Below are 14,782 nucleotides of genomic sequence, written 5' to 3' on the forward strand. Positions count from 1 at the left end.
TTCGACTAAAGGGTCCGACCCGTTAACCAAGGGCCAGCAAGTCTAGTCATTCATGGTCGTTACAATATGTTTAACATAAGCAAGCTGTGCTTTTTTTGTGCCTGCAAATCAATCATTAAACTGCAAAAGACCTGCCCTGAGCTTTGTATACCATATTTCCTGGATAAATCGCACCGGAGTATTAGTCACACTCAGCAAAAAAATGCATTGAGCAAAAAAAAAAAAAAATATATATATATATATACACTACCGTTCAAAAGTTTGGGATCACCCAAACAATTTCGTGTTTTCCATGAAAAGTCACACTTATTCACCACCATATGTTGTGAAATGAATAGAAAATAGAGTCAAGACATTGACAAGGTTAGAAATAATGATTTGTATTTGAAATAAGATTTTTTTTACATCAAACTTTGCTTTCGTCAAAGAATCCTCCATTTGCAGCAATTACAGCATTGCAGACCTTTGGCATTCTAGCTGTTAATTTGTTGAGGTAATCTGGAGAAATTGCACCCCACGCTTCCAGAAGCAGCTCCCACAAGTTGGATTGGTTGGATGGGCACTTCTTTGAGCAGATTGAGTTTCTGGAGCATCACATTTGTGGGGTCAATTAAACGCTCAAAATGGCCAGAAAAAGAGAACTTTCATCTGAAACTCGACAGTCTATTCTTGTTCTTAGAAATGAAGGCTATTCCATGCGAGAAATTGCTAAGAAATTGAAGATTTCCTACACCGGTGTGTACTACTCCCTTCAGAGGACAGCACAAACAGGCTCTAACAGGTACTATTTAATGAAGATGCCAGTTGGGGACCTGTGAGGCGTCTGTTTCTCAAACTAGAGACTCTAATGTACTTATCTTCTTGCTCAGTTGTGCAACGCGGCCTCCCACTTCTTTTTCTACTCTGGTTAGAGCCTGTTTGTGCTGTCCTCTGAAGGGAGTAGTACACACCGGTGTAGGAAATCTTCAATTTCTTAGCAATTTCTCGCATGGAATAGCCTTCATTTCTAAGAACAAGAATAGACTGTCGAGTTTCAGATGAAAGTTCTCTTTTTCTGGCCATTTTGAGCGTTTAATTGACCCCACAAATGTGATGCTCCAGAAACTCAATCTGCTCAAAGAAGTGCCCATCCAACCAATCCAACTTTTGGGAGCTGCTTCTGGAAGCGTGGGGTGCAATTTCTCCAGATTACCTCAACAAATTAACAGCTAGAATGCCAAAGGTCTGCAATGCTGTAATTGCTGCAAATGGAGGATTCTTTGACGAAAGCAAAGTTTGATGTAAAAAAAATCTTATTTCAAATACAAATCATTATTTCTAACCTTGTCAATGTCTTGACTCTATTTTCTATTCATTTCACAACATATGGTGGTGAATAAGTGTGACTTTTCATGGAAAACACAAAATTGTTTGGGTGATCTCAAACTTTTGAACGGTAGTGTATATATGTATATATATAAGTCGCTTTGGAGTATAAGTCATATTTATAGGCTGGTACCATAGAAATTGAATGACAGTAGAACAGATATAGGTAGCACGGTGGCGCAGTGGTTAGCGCGTCGCCTCACAGCAAGAAGGTCCTGGGTTCGAACCTTGGGGTAGTCCAACCTTGGTTGGTCGTCCCGGGTCGTCCTCTGTGTGGAGTTTGCATGTTCTCCCTGTGTCTGTGTGGGTTTCCTCCAGGGGCTCCGGTTTCCTTCCACAGTCCAAAGACATGTAGGTCAGGTGAATCAGCCATACTAAATTGTCCCTAGGTATGAGTGTGTGTGTGTGTGTGTGTGTGTGTGTGTGTGTGGGCCCTGAGATGGCCTGGTGGCCTGTCCAGGGTGTCTTCCCGCCTGGCGCCCAATGACTGCTGGAATAGGCTCCATCATCCCCGCGATAAGCGGTTCAGATAATGGATGGATGGATGGATAGAACAGATATTCCAATCCAAATCAACATGGTAGGATGGCGAGAGCCGACTTTTTTTTTTTTTTTTTTAAGTCACAGTCTCACTGAAGTGAGGTTTTACAGTAACGACCAAATAAGCAGTGGAGTAGTAAAAAATATTTATGGCCCCACTGACGTGTGTTGGCACCGTAAAAACTAACAGCAACCACCATTTTCTTTTTAACTACTTAAATGACCATGACAAACAGTTCAATATCCGTTCAACTCATTCAATTTCTATGGGTGGTACAGTATTTTCAGTTGAGTCACAATATTAAACTGTGTCATCTACGGGCCTTATTTGAAATGCAGTGTATTCATCTGACAAAATTACATAGCATAAACCGTTTTGGAATATAAATCACAGGACCAGCCTGACGAGTAAAAATACAGCGACTTATAGTCTGGGAAATATGGTAGTTAAGATTAGGAAGATTTGCTAGAATATTATTGTTAACTGACCTTTTTCAAATGGTCAAGAAGAAGAGTAATTCCTTCATTATCATATAAATTCTCTGGATAATTAACTGGATGGATGAATAACTTGATTTTAGAATCACATATGACCACCTCCTCTCTTTTCCCCCTCATGTATTCTCACTCTGTATGAGCTGATTTCCTACAAAGGTTAAGCATTGATTGCAACATTTTACTCATAATGTAAAAAAGAATGATTAATTCTGGCCAGATTCGTATTGCAGATCCTCTTTGAGACAGTGTCAGATATTCAGGCAGGGCCCCTGTAGCTGTCCCAAACTTTTAGGTTAAAGGTGACTAAAGACTTATGCCCTTTGTGCTCCACAGTCTGGAGAAGCCTGTTTGAAGATTTTAAATTATCTAATTCAGTATAATCTTAACCCCCCACCACATTTAAAGACTTATTTTTTTCACTCATTTGTGTAACCTGTCATCCTGTTGTGTTACCTTTTATTGTTATCCCTTTTACCTCTTAGTGTCTTGTGATTTTACTAATTTGAATTCATTTATGAGCATGCTGTTTTTTATTGTTAAGGCACTTTGTAATGTTTGTTTAAGGTACAAGAGGATTTTCGATTTTGTTGAATTTACTGACACCAAGTTTGATACTGGTAACTGCTTTGTTTCATCACTCATTAGTGACTTCGTGGATGCTACGCAACTGTGCTGTTTATAAACTGCTGTTATACCTGCAGTCAGCATACTGACAAAGTCATTTAGATGAGTGATGAAATGTTTCTCCCTCTGAACTCTGTGTCCTGGGGCGTCCGGGTAGCGTAGCGGTCTATTCCATTGCATACCAACATGGGGATCACCAGTTCGAATCCCCGTTTTAAATCCGGCGTCCTTAGGCAGGCAGGGAGTCGGGCGTCCCTACAGACAACTGGCTGTGTCTGCAGGTGGGAAGTCAGATGTGGGTATGTGTGGTCTCTGCATTAGTGCCTCCTCTGGTCGGTCGGGGCGCCTGTTCAGGGGAAGGGGGAACTGGGGGGAATAGCGTGTTCCTCCAACACACTAAGTCCCCTGGCAAAACTCCTCACTGTCAGGTGAAAATAAGCGGCTGGCGACTCCACATATATCGGAGGGAGCATGTCTGCAGCCCTGCCTAGATTGGCAGAGAGGGTGGAGCAGAGATCAGGACGGCGCGGAAGAGTTGGGTAATTGGACAGGTACAATTGGGGAGAAAAAGGGGACAAAAAAAAAATTCTGTGTCCAGATGAACTGGTTCAACTTTCTGGGAACATATCCTGATGTGTAATGACGGGGATCAGTTTATGGAACCGGCCGCCATCAGAATCTATATGCATGCCTATCAATGACTACTGCCAGCCAAAGAAGCTGGTTCATCCTCCTCTGCCTGTTGCCCCTCTCTTTCTCTCTCCTCATCCTCTCTTTCTAGGAGCTCTTAATCTATATACTCTAGCATAAATAAATATGGGTGGCCACTGAATTCAAATGCCTCATCCACATTGTTGAAATCAGCTAAATATTCAGCTAAATATTATCCTGAGACCCGGCTAAGCGGTTCAGATAATGGATGGATGGATGGATGGAAATTGCTTTTTACCATTGCAATTTGCTATTATTACTATTTAACATGTCATCTTTGTTTCATATGTGATTCTCAATCAATATTATAGCTATGTGCAATAATAATAATATCATTATCCAAACCGCTTATCCTGCTTTCAGGGTCGCAAGGATGCTGGAGCCTATCCCAGCAGTCATTGGGTGGCAGGCGAGGAGACACCCTGGACAGGCCGCCAGGCCATCACAGGGCTGACATAATAACACTAATACTAATAATAGTAGTAACACTAACTGTATGCAGAAATAATAATTCAACTGTTTCAACACACAGTTGAATGAATAAATTCAGTGGTATTTGCCATGTAGTGCAAGAAGGATCATTAATTAAGGAGTTTGTGAATATAACAATTATAGAGGCATTAATAACAAGTGAAAATAAGTAACAGTAATAAGTTCAGAGTTATAGTTCATATTAATTTTTTTTTATTCTGTAGTAGCATGTTCAGTCTTCTTCAGACAGTTCGCTCTTAAAGCGATGTTCCTCCTTGTCTCCCGCTTGATGACAGTGCAGTGGATGAGCAAGCAAGTTTATTGATATAGCACATTCCGTACACAGGGCAATTCAGTGTGCTTTACACAAATAAAAATGGAAAAGGAACAACCATATAAAACGTAATTAAAAGAGTAAACAAAAACATATGGGAACAATCATATCTAAAATATACACTATATGTACAAAAGTATTGGGACACACCTCTTAATCATTGAATTTAGGTGTTTAATTCAGACCCACTGCCACAGGTATATAAAATCAAGCAGCTAGCCATACAGTCTGCATTTACAAACATTTGTGAAAGAATGGGTCGTTCTGAAGAGCTCAGTGAATTCAAGCATGGTATTGTCATAGGATACCACCTTTGCAATAAGTCAGTTCGTGAAATGTCTTCCCTGCTAGATATTCCATGGTCAACTGTAAGTGGTATTATTGGAAAGTGGAAGACTATAGGAACAACAGCAACTCAGCCACGAAGTAGCAGACCACGTAAAGTCACACAGCGGGGTAAACGAGTGCTGAGGCGCATAGTGTGTAAAATATAACTGCAGAGTTCCACACGTCCTCTAGCATTAACATCAGCACAAAAACTGTGCACTGGGAGCTTCATGGAATGGGTTTCCATGGCCAAGCAGCTGCATGCAAGCCTTACATCACCAAGCACAATGTCAAGCGTTGGATGCAGTGGTGTAAAACGCACTGCCACTGGACTCTGGAGCAGTGGAAACGTGTTCTGTGGAGTGATGAATCACGCCTCTCTGTCTGGCAGTCTGATGGACGAGTCTGGGTTTGACAGATGCCAGGAGAACTTTACCTGCCTGACTGCATTGTGCCAACTGTAAAGTTTGGTGAAGGAGGGATAATGGTATGGGGTTGTTTTTCAGGGGTTGAGCTCGGCCCCTTACTTCCAGTGAAGGGAAATCCTAATGTTTCAGCATACTAAGACATTTTGGACAATTCTATGCTACCAACTTTGTGGGAACAGTTTGGGGAGGGCCCTTTACTGTTCCAGCATGACTGTGTCCCAGTGCACAAAGCAAGGTCCATTAAGACATGGTTGGGTGAGTTTGGTGTGGAAGAACTTGACTGGCCTGCACAAAGCCCTGACTTCAACCCCATCGAACACCTTTGGGATGAACTAGAACGGAGATTGTGAGCCAGGTCTTCTCATCCAACATCAGTGCCTGACCTCACAAATGCTCTTCTGGATGAGTGGGCACAAATTCCCATAGACACACTCCAAAATCTTGTGGAAAGCCTTCCCAGAAGAGTGGAAACTGTTATAGCTGCAAAGGGGGGACCAACTCCATATTAATGGCTATGGCTTTAGAATGGGATGTCATAAAAGCTCCTGTAGGTGTAATGGCCACATGTCCCAATACTTTTGTCCATATAGTGTCTGTGTGCAGCAATGCTGAACTAAGTAGTAAAACTTGACCAAGGCCAGGAATTTGGCACCAAAAGGCAGCTTTAATTAAAGGGAGTATCTAAAACACACGAATAGCTATCCTCAGAGGAAATAAGCTGTGCACCTAGGTTGGAAATCAAGCACACAAGAGAAGATGTACCAGTGCATTGGCCGTGGCAGCAGTGGTCTCTGGCCTGAAGTTTGCCTGTTTTCTTTGTCTTTCCTGGGGATTCCACTCCCACAATAAATCCCTTCATAGCTGGGTTTGTTTCAACTGCCAGTATGACAACAAGTACCTCAAATACTTTAACAGAAAATTGTGCGGTATGATGACTGACGCAAGTATGTACTACGCACTTAGCTATTGATATTGATATTGACCAAGTAAACAAATCTGTAAAGGATCAAAAGCACAGATCTCCTATTTGTCTGACTCCCCCTGATCTCCCCCATCTCCTCCTCACTGCCTTGGCAACACAGCTGTACGTCCCCCCCACCCCAAAAAAAAAACAAGCAGAAAATAACAGTTTTACAGTTTGCATTATAGGCCTGCAAAACTCTGTCATTAGAAATAAATATTTGTATGAATAACTGAATTATTCAGTTAACTATCTTTAATGGGAAAGACACTTTTTGTAAATACCCCAATGAGGTTAATCAGATGGGATCTGATTTCATCCAAATATAATATGATCACCCCCATTTCCTCCTCACTGCCTTGGCAACACAGCTGCGAGTTTCCCCCAAAAAACAAGCAGAAAATAACAGTTTTAAATGGTTTTTTGTATTATGGGCCTGTGAAACGCTTTCATTAGAAATAAATATTTGTATAAACAACTGTGTTATTCAGTTCACTATCTTTCATGGGAAGGACTGTAACACCACGTTACAAGGTCCAAACCTGTTTGCCAGAAGCAAGTGGCACATGAGAGAGAGGAATCTTGCTGTAATGGATGTTGTGTGACTAGCAGATCAGAATTCCTTGACAGGTCAGTTCAAGTTGGCCAAGGTGATCAGTGTAAATACTGACAAGAAAGGCATTGTGAGAGACCTCAATGTCCGGACATTTCCCAGCCACCCAGTCAGGATTAAGAAACCGGCTTTTGAATATTGGTCACTCCATGGTCCCCAAGCCAACTACTTTATCCAGGGCGTTCTGGACTTCCCTAGGGAAGGCTCTCTTCAGCATAAGTGAGAACAGCCTGATGTTGGTCTTGTTCAGATCCCAAGTGGTGCCCGTATCCTCCTTCCACTTGGCTTTCATGATGGATATACACTCACTGGCCACTTTATTAGGTACACCTTGCTGGTACCAGGTTGGAACCCCTTTTGCCTTCAGAACTGCCTTAATCCTTCGTGGCATAGATTCAACAAGGTACTGGAAACATTCCTCAGAGAGTTTGGTCCATATTGACATGATAGCATCACGCAGTTGCTGCAGATTTGTCGGCTGCACATCCATGATGCGAATCTCCCGGTCCACCACATCCCAAAGGTGCTCTACTGGATTGAAATCTGGTGACTGTGGAGGCCATTTGAGTACAGTGAACTCATTGTCATGTTCAAGAAACCAGCCTGAGATGATTCGAGCTTTATGACATGGCGCGTTATCCTGCTGGAAGTAGCCATCAGAAGATGGGAACACTGTGGTCATAAAGGGATGGACATGGTCAGCAGCAATACTCAGGTAGGCTGTGGCGTTCACACGATGCTCAATTGGTACTAAGGGGCCCAAAGTGTGCCAAGAAAATATCCCCCACACCATTACACCACCACCACCAGCCTGAACCGTTGATACAAGGCAGGATGGATCCATGCTTTCATGTTGTTGACGCCAAATTCTGACCCTACCATCCGAATGTCGCAGCAGAAATCGAGACTCATCAGACCAGGCAACGTTTTTCCAATCTTCTATTGTCTAATTTTGGTGAGCCTGTGCGAATTGTAGCCTCAGTTTCCTGTTCTTAGCTGACAGGAGTGGTACCCGGTGTGGTCTTCTGCTGCTGTAGCCCATCTGCCTCAAGGTTCGACGTGTTGTGCGTTCAGAGATGCTCTTCTGCATACCTCGGTTGTAATGAGTGGTTATTTGAGTTACTGTTGCCTTTCTATCAGCTCGAACCAGTCTGGCCATTCTCCTCTGACCTCTGGCATCAACAAGGCATTTTCGCCCACAGAACTGCCGCTCACTGGATATTTTCTCTTTTTCGGACCATTCTCTGTAAACCCTAGAGATGGTTGTGCGTGAAAATCCCAGTAGATCAGCAGTTTCTGAAATACTCAGACCAGCCCGTCTGGCACCAACAACCATGCCACGTTCAAAGTCACTTAAATCACCTTTCTCCCCCATTCTGATGCTCGGTTTGAACTGCAGCAGATCGTCTTGACCATGTCTACATGCCTAAATGCATTGAGTTGCTGCCATGTGATTGGCTGATTAGAAATTTGCGTTAACGAGCAGTTGGACGGGTGTGCCTAATAAAGTGGCCGGTGAGTGTATATCTCATGGGGTCTTCAGTGTCTCCCAGTGATATGAGTTCCAGTTTGGATGGATCCATCTTTGTAGGGTACTCAGCCCAAAGTTAATTCCACAAGGTATTTCTAAATTGTCCAAATGCATAGTGGTCATATCTGTTGTGATCCATTATTTGAGGGTGGAAACCTTGAACACCTGTTCGGTCTTGGCACCCTCGATCCCTCTTGCCAATAGTGCTTTTTAGGTCCCCCACTGCCAGTTGGACTCCGGCTGTTGTTTCTTTGAATGATGTGATCCATCTCTGGGCTCCCTGGCACACATCAGGGAACTGATCCTTTAGTCCTTGCATATCCATAAAGGTCCATGGCACATACGTGAAGGGTGTCACCACTTTGTTTCCACCCTATTTGTACATTTCACCTTTATTATATGGGTCCCCCGTGGGACCATCAATGATTCTTTCTTTTCTGCAATAAAAAATAGTTCCAATAAATGTGTTTTTTTAACATATAATGTTGTGTTTAACCACTTAGACCCAGGCCTGCATACACCATAGGATTATGCTCTATCACACCTGCTGGGATAGTGATAGCTCTATCTGTTAACCATCTGGATCCAGCCCTGCGCAAATCATAGGATCGTGTCCTGTCTCATTCTCCTGGGACAGCAGTATCTCTATAAATATATATCATACAGCGGTATCTCAGGATTTTTTATTCATCCAGTGGTATCTTAGGATGAAGATATGAGAAAGAGTAATAGAAGCTAGTTTAAGAGAGGAGGTGATGATCAGTGAGCAGCAGTATGGTTTCATACCACGAAAGAGCACTATAGATGCGATGTTTGCTTTGAGAATGTTGATTGAGAAGTATAGAGAAGGCCAGGAGTTACATAGTGTCTTTGTGGATTTAGAGAGAGCATATGACAGGGTGCCGAGAGAGGAGGTGTGGTACTGTATGAGGAAGTCAGGAGTTGCAGAGATGTAGGAGTGGTGCAGGACATGTATGAGGGAAGTGGGACAGTGGTGAGGTGTGTGGTTAGGAAGACAGATGGGTTCAAGGTGGAGGTGGGATTACATCAAGGATCGGCTCTGAGTCCTTTCTTGTTTGCAATGGTGATGGACAGGTTGATGGACGAGATTAGGCAGGAGTCTCCATGGACTATGATGTTTGCGGATGACATTGTGATCTGTAGCGAGAGTAGGGAATCAATGTTATGGCACAAAAGAGCCATAACAAAAGAGACACGCATATCTATGGCTCTGTTAGCGACGGGCGTTGGTAAACATCGGATCACAAAGAGCCACGCATATCAATAGCTCTGACAACGACTCCTATAGGATAAATTCTGTGTCTCATCACCAGCCAGTCAGACTAGCTTGGTCTAGTCAGAAAGGCACCAACTGAGGAAGCCTCTTGAATGAGAGGCGAAACGTCTTCACAGATATATACCAAGTCCAGCTGCACGTGATTCAACTCCTTTGGATGACCATGACCTGGATGAATGAGAACATTCACAGACAGCTATGTTGTATGGTTTGGAGACAGTGGCACTGACGAAAAGACAGGAGGTGGAGCTGGAGTTTGCAGACTTGAAGATGCTAAGATTTTCATTGGGAGTGACGAAGAAGGACAGGATTAGGAACGGGTATATTAGAGGGACAGCTGAGGTTGGATGCTTTAGAGACAAAGCAAGAGAGGCAAGATTGGGATGGTTTGGACATGTGTGGAGGAGAGATGCTGGGTATATTGGGAGGAGGATGCTGAATATGGAGCTTACAGGGAAGAGGAAAAGAGGAAGACCAAAGAGGAGGTTTATGGATGTGGTGAGTAGGGATGGGCATGATTAATCGATAATCGATCATTTATCGTTAGGAAATTAGTCGATCACGTGGCTTTTTTATGGATCAACGTCCATATCTCATAGAGGTTGAATTAATGAATTTCACTCCGTCGCAGCAATGTTGAAAGAATGAATTTCACTGCCTGGCAGTAATGGCACCTCTTAACCAGGAGGGGGTGTAATTTTTATATCTGGAGACCGAAAACTGAGCTAGTACCAACTGTCTACCATATTGGAAAAATAGCCTTCAACATGAAGCGCGTAAAGCGAAGTGTGGCTAGCGCAGCCACCGGAGCCGCAGCCGCGCCGGCGTCTGCCATGGCACTACTTTTCGGGGGAGCAGTACTCCACTCCACGCGACATTGGCGTCGAAGTAGAAGTTCAGAACTTTCTGAGGGGGGAGACCCCCCACCCTGAATTGCAACCCCACAGACTGGTGGAAAGTGAATGGAGGGAGGTTCCCCAGGCTGGCGAAGTTAGCGCGAAAATACTTCTGCATCCCCGCAACTTCGGTCCCTTCGGAGCGAGTGTTTTCAGCGGCTGGACTGATGGTCACTAGGCTGCGTTCACGTCTCACCCCTGAGCATGTCAATATGCTCATCTTGCTGAACAAAAACCAGTAGGCTGGAATTACTTGAATTTGTTAAGAGTGGACTGTGGACAGTTATCCTTTATGTGAGTAACTGTTATTTATTTTATTTTATCTTTCTCAGCTGGAGGCCTATTGGAGTCGTTCAAAGTTACATTTTGTGAAAAACTGTCAGCGTTAAGTAGGCCTAATGTTTTTATTTTATTTTTTAATTTGCATATTTTATACATAGCCTACATATAATTTATATTGTGGGGAATTGTTTCTCAAAGAGGCTCAATAGTGTTTAAGAGCGTAACAGCATTGGCTCTTTAACTTGTGAAGAGATTTGACTCGGCCGGGCTCGTGGCTGCCTTTTTTATGCGTCGTTACAGAATGCGATATGCCGGTTTTTTACAATTAAACAGTTAAACTTCAACTACCTTGTTTAAAAGCATTGTGGTTGTACTATAAGTTCACTATAAGTTAACTCCTTTGATGAATAAACATTTAATTGAGGAAAAACACGCTTTCTTTGGTATTTCTGCCATAGGCATTTTTTTTCATTAAAAGTAATTAACAATTAATCGATAATTGATCGTTAATTTTCGCGATGATCGATCAAGGAATTTTGATCGTTTGCCCATCCCTAGTGGTGAGAGAGGACATGCAGGTGGCTGGTGTGACAGAGGAAGATGCAGAGGACAGGAAGAGATGGAGATAGATGAGCCGCTGTGGCAACCCCTAACGGGAGCAGTCGAAAGTAGTAGTAGTAGTAGTAGTAGTGCTATCTTAGGATTTTGCTAACTTTGTAATTAACTTCGGTTCACCTAGGTACTGCGGTATCTATATGGATTCAGCCCAGTCCCTAATGCAGTATCCCTTTTCACGAAAAACCAAGAAACTCAGTGCCCTCAAATTGTTCACAATAAGTACTATATCTTACATTCCAATTTACAGATTTGTGGGATCAGGAGGGTGTCACAGGATGGTCGAATCTCCCGGGAACCCCTCAGTAGACTGCAGACTGATGCCCTATTTCTAAAATGTAGAGTTTGATAAAAGAGGCTCTGCTTGCCTTTGTCTATGGGTTGGCTGATGTTGGATCACTCTGGGTTCTCCACCAAGTCAGGGCTCTGCAGAAGTCAGGGTCCTGATGTTGCCCTCCTGACTGGCTTGTCAATTTTGTCAGAGGATTTTTTTATCCTTGGATTCCTCTGGTTCTTCTGATTTCCACAAAGTTAAACACTGAGTCACAGAGAATTTTAGAAGATTTAGATTTATTGCAGTAATATATAGTCATACAGCAGCAACAAACCGAGCTGGTCTCAAGAGCAGACTAATGTTGCAAGCTCGGTCCTTTCCTTTTATACACTGGTACATTTTCTCTTGTGTGCTTGATTTCCAACCTAGGTGCATAGCTTATTTCCTCTGAGGATAGCTACTCGTGTGTTTGAGATACTCCTTTTAACTAAAGCTGCCTTTTGGTGCCAAATTCCTGGCCTTGGTCAAGTTTTACTACTTAGTTCAGCATTCCTGCACACAGACACTATATAGACAAAAGTATTGGGACACGTGGCCATTACACCTACAGGAGCTTTTATGACATCCCATTCTAAATCCATAGCCATTAATATGGAGTTGGTCCCCCCTTTGCAGCTATAACAGTTTCCACTCTTCTGGGAAGGCTTTCCACAAGATTATGGAGTGTGTTTGTGGGAATTTGTGCCCATTCATCCAGAAGAGCATTTGTGAGGTCAGGCACTGATATTGGATGAGAAGACCTGACTCACAATTCTAGTTCATCCCAAAAGTGTTAGATGGGGTTAAGGTCAGGGCTCTGTGCGGGCCAGTCAAGTTCTTCCACACCAAACTCACCCAACCATGTCTTAATGGACCTTGCTTTGTGCACTGGGGCACAGTCATACTGGAACAGAAAAGGGCCCTCTCCAAACTGTTCCCACAAATTTGGAAGCATAGAAGTGTCCAAAATATCTTGGTATGCTGAGGCATTAAGATTTCCCTTCAGTGGAACTAAGGGGCTTAGCCCAACCCCTGAAAGACAACTTCATACCATTATCCCTCCTTCACCAAACTTTACAGTTGGCACAGTGCAGTCAGGCAGGTAAAGTTCTCCTGGCATCCGCCAAACTCAGACTTGTCCATCAGACTGCCAGACAAAGAAGCGTGATTCGTCACTACACAGAACACGTTACCACTGCTTCAGAGTCCAGTGGCAGCGTGCTTTACACCACTCCATCAGACACTTGGCATTATGCTTGGTGATGTAAGGCTTGCATGCAGCTGCTTGGCCATGGAAGCCCATTTCACGAAGCTCCCGGTGCACAGTTTTTGTGCTGATGTTAATGCCAGAGGAAGTTTGGAACTCTGCAGTTATTGAGTCAAGAGTGTTGGTTACTTTTACACACTTTATGCCTCAGCACTCGTTGACCCCAGTGTGTGACTACGTGGTCTGCCACTTTGTGGCTGAGTTGCTTTTGTTCCTAAACGCTTCCACTTTTCAATAATACCACTTACAGTTGACCATGGAATATCTAGCAGGGAAGAAATTTCACGAACTGACTTATTGCAAAGGTGGCATCCTATGAAAGTACCACACTTGAATTCACTGAGCTCTTCGGAACAACCCATTCTTTCACAAATATTTGTAAATGCAGACTGCATGGTAATGAAACACCTGAATTCAACTATTAAGTGGTATGTCCCAATACTTTTGTCCATATAGTGTATCGTATTCGTTGTAATTATTTTCCTTCCCCATATAATGGAATGTGATGTTGTTGCCAATATTTGATAACACTATGTCTTGGGAGGTCATGGTACCCTTTGTGTAAAGAGATTCTGTACACTTGTTATTTATAACAGTTGTCTTGCAATGTCTTGGTGTCAGTCAGTGCTGTCTCCATTTGGTAAACTTTGTTAGAGGCATAAGGGAAGATCTAATTGGAATGTGTTGTTGCTGCCAATGTTAAGAACACTGTATCTGGGGGGGGGGGGTCATAGTAACCCTTGTGTAAGGAGTTTCTGCATACCAGTGCTTTCACATCAGTTGTGCTTCAGTGTCTTAGTGTCAGGCCGTACCTTTTCCCTTTGGTGAACTCATTAATGCATAACTGAAAATAAGTGAAAATATGCATTCATGCAAATATGAAAACATTCCACATAATTAATATAATACATACCTGTAAATATAAAATCATACTACAGACTTTATGGTTATTTGGTCAATAATGGGATTTGCACTACATGAGCAAAAACAAAAACACATTTAGGTTGATATCAGAGTAGAGCAGGCACAACAGTCCTTGGTGGGCTAGCTGCTGGCCTGCTTACATTTGTTTCAGTTTGGTTAAATTCTTTAGTTTGCATTGCAACCTGTTTACCCAAGAACAAAACTGATAAACAATACTGATATTTGTGAGCTAGTTATACATTTTTGACCACACACACCCTTTTTCTGTTTGGCAGTAATTGCTATTTTTCCCTTTATAACCCCTTTGACAGCAATCTCTTAACATGTCCACAGCCACCATAGGAAAGACAGGTGTCTGACTTACTGTTGTTACTGAAGCTGAAAAAAAAAAGATTTTTTTGTTGTTGTTGATGACAACAAAACTGTAAGGAATGGATGACTCAACATGGCTGGAGCTGTCATAGTTTAATGTGAACAAGTTAAAAGAATAAATTAATTTACTATAATTATCTGTCAAATTGAGGTATGATCCAGATTTAGCCCTTAAATATGACTATATTAAAAAGCGTATATTTGGATGAAATAATAAACACCATCTGATTACCCTCATAACGGTATTTACAAAAAGTGTCCTCGTAACACTGCATTATATAACAACACTGCATTATGTAATAATATACATTTTCACTTCATTATGTAATAATGCCGCAATGGAAATAAAGCCCATCATCAAAACATATGGCTGTGCCATCATAACAGATATATGGACTGAGGATTACCACAAA

This window comes from Lampris incognitus, chromosome 5, assembly GCF_029633865.1.
Source record: "Lampris incognitus isolate fLamInc1 chromosome 5, fLamInc1.hap2, whole genome shotgun sequence".
Lineage (NCBI taxonomy): Eukaryota > Metazoa > Chordata > Actinopteri > Lampriformes > Lampridae > Lampris > Lampris incognitus.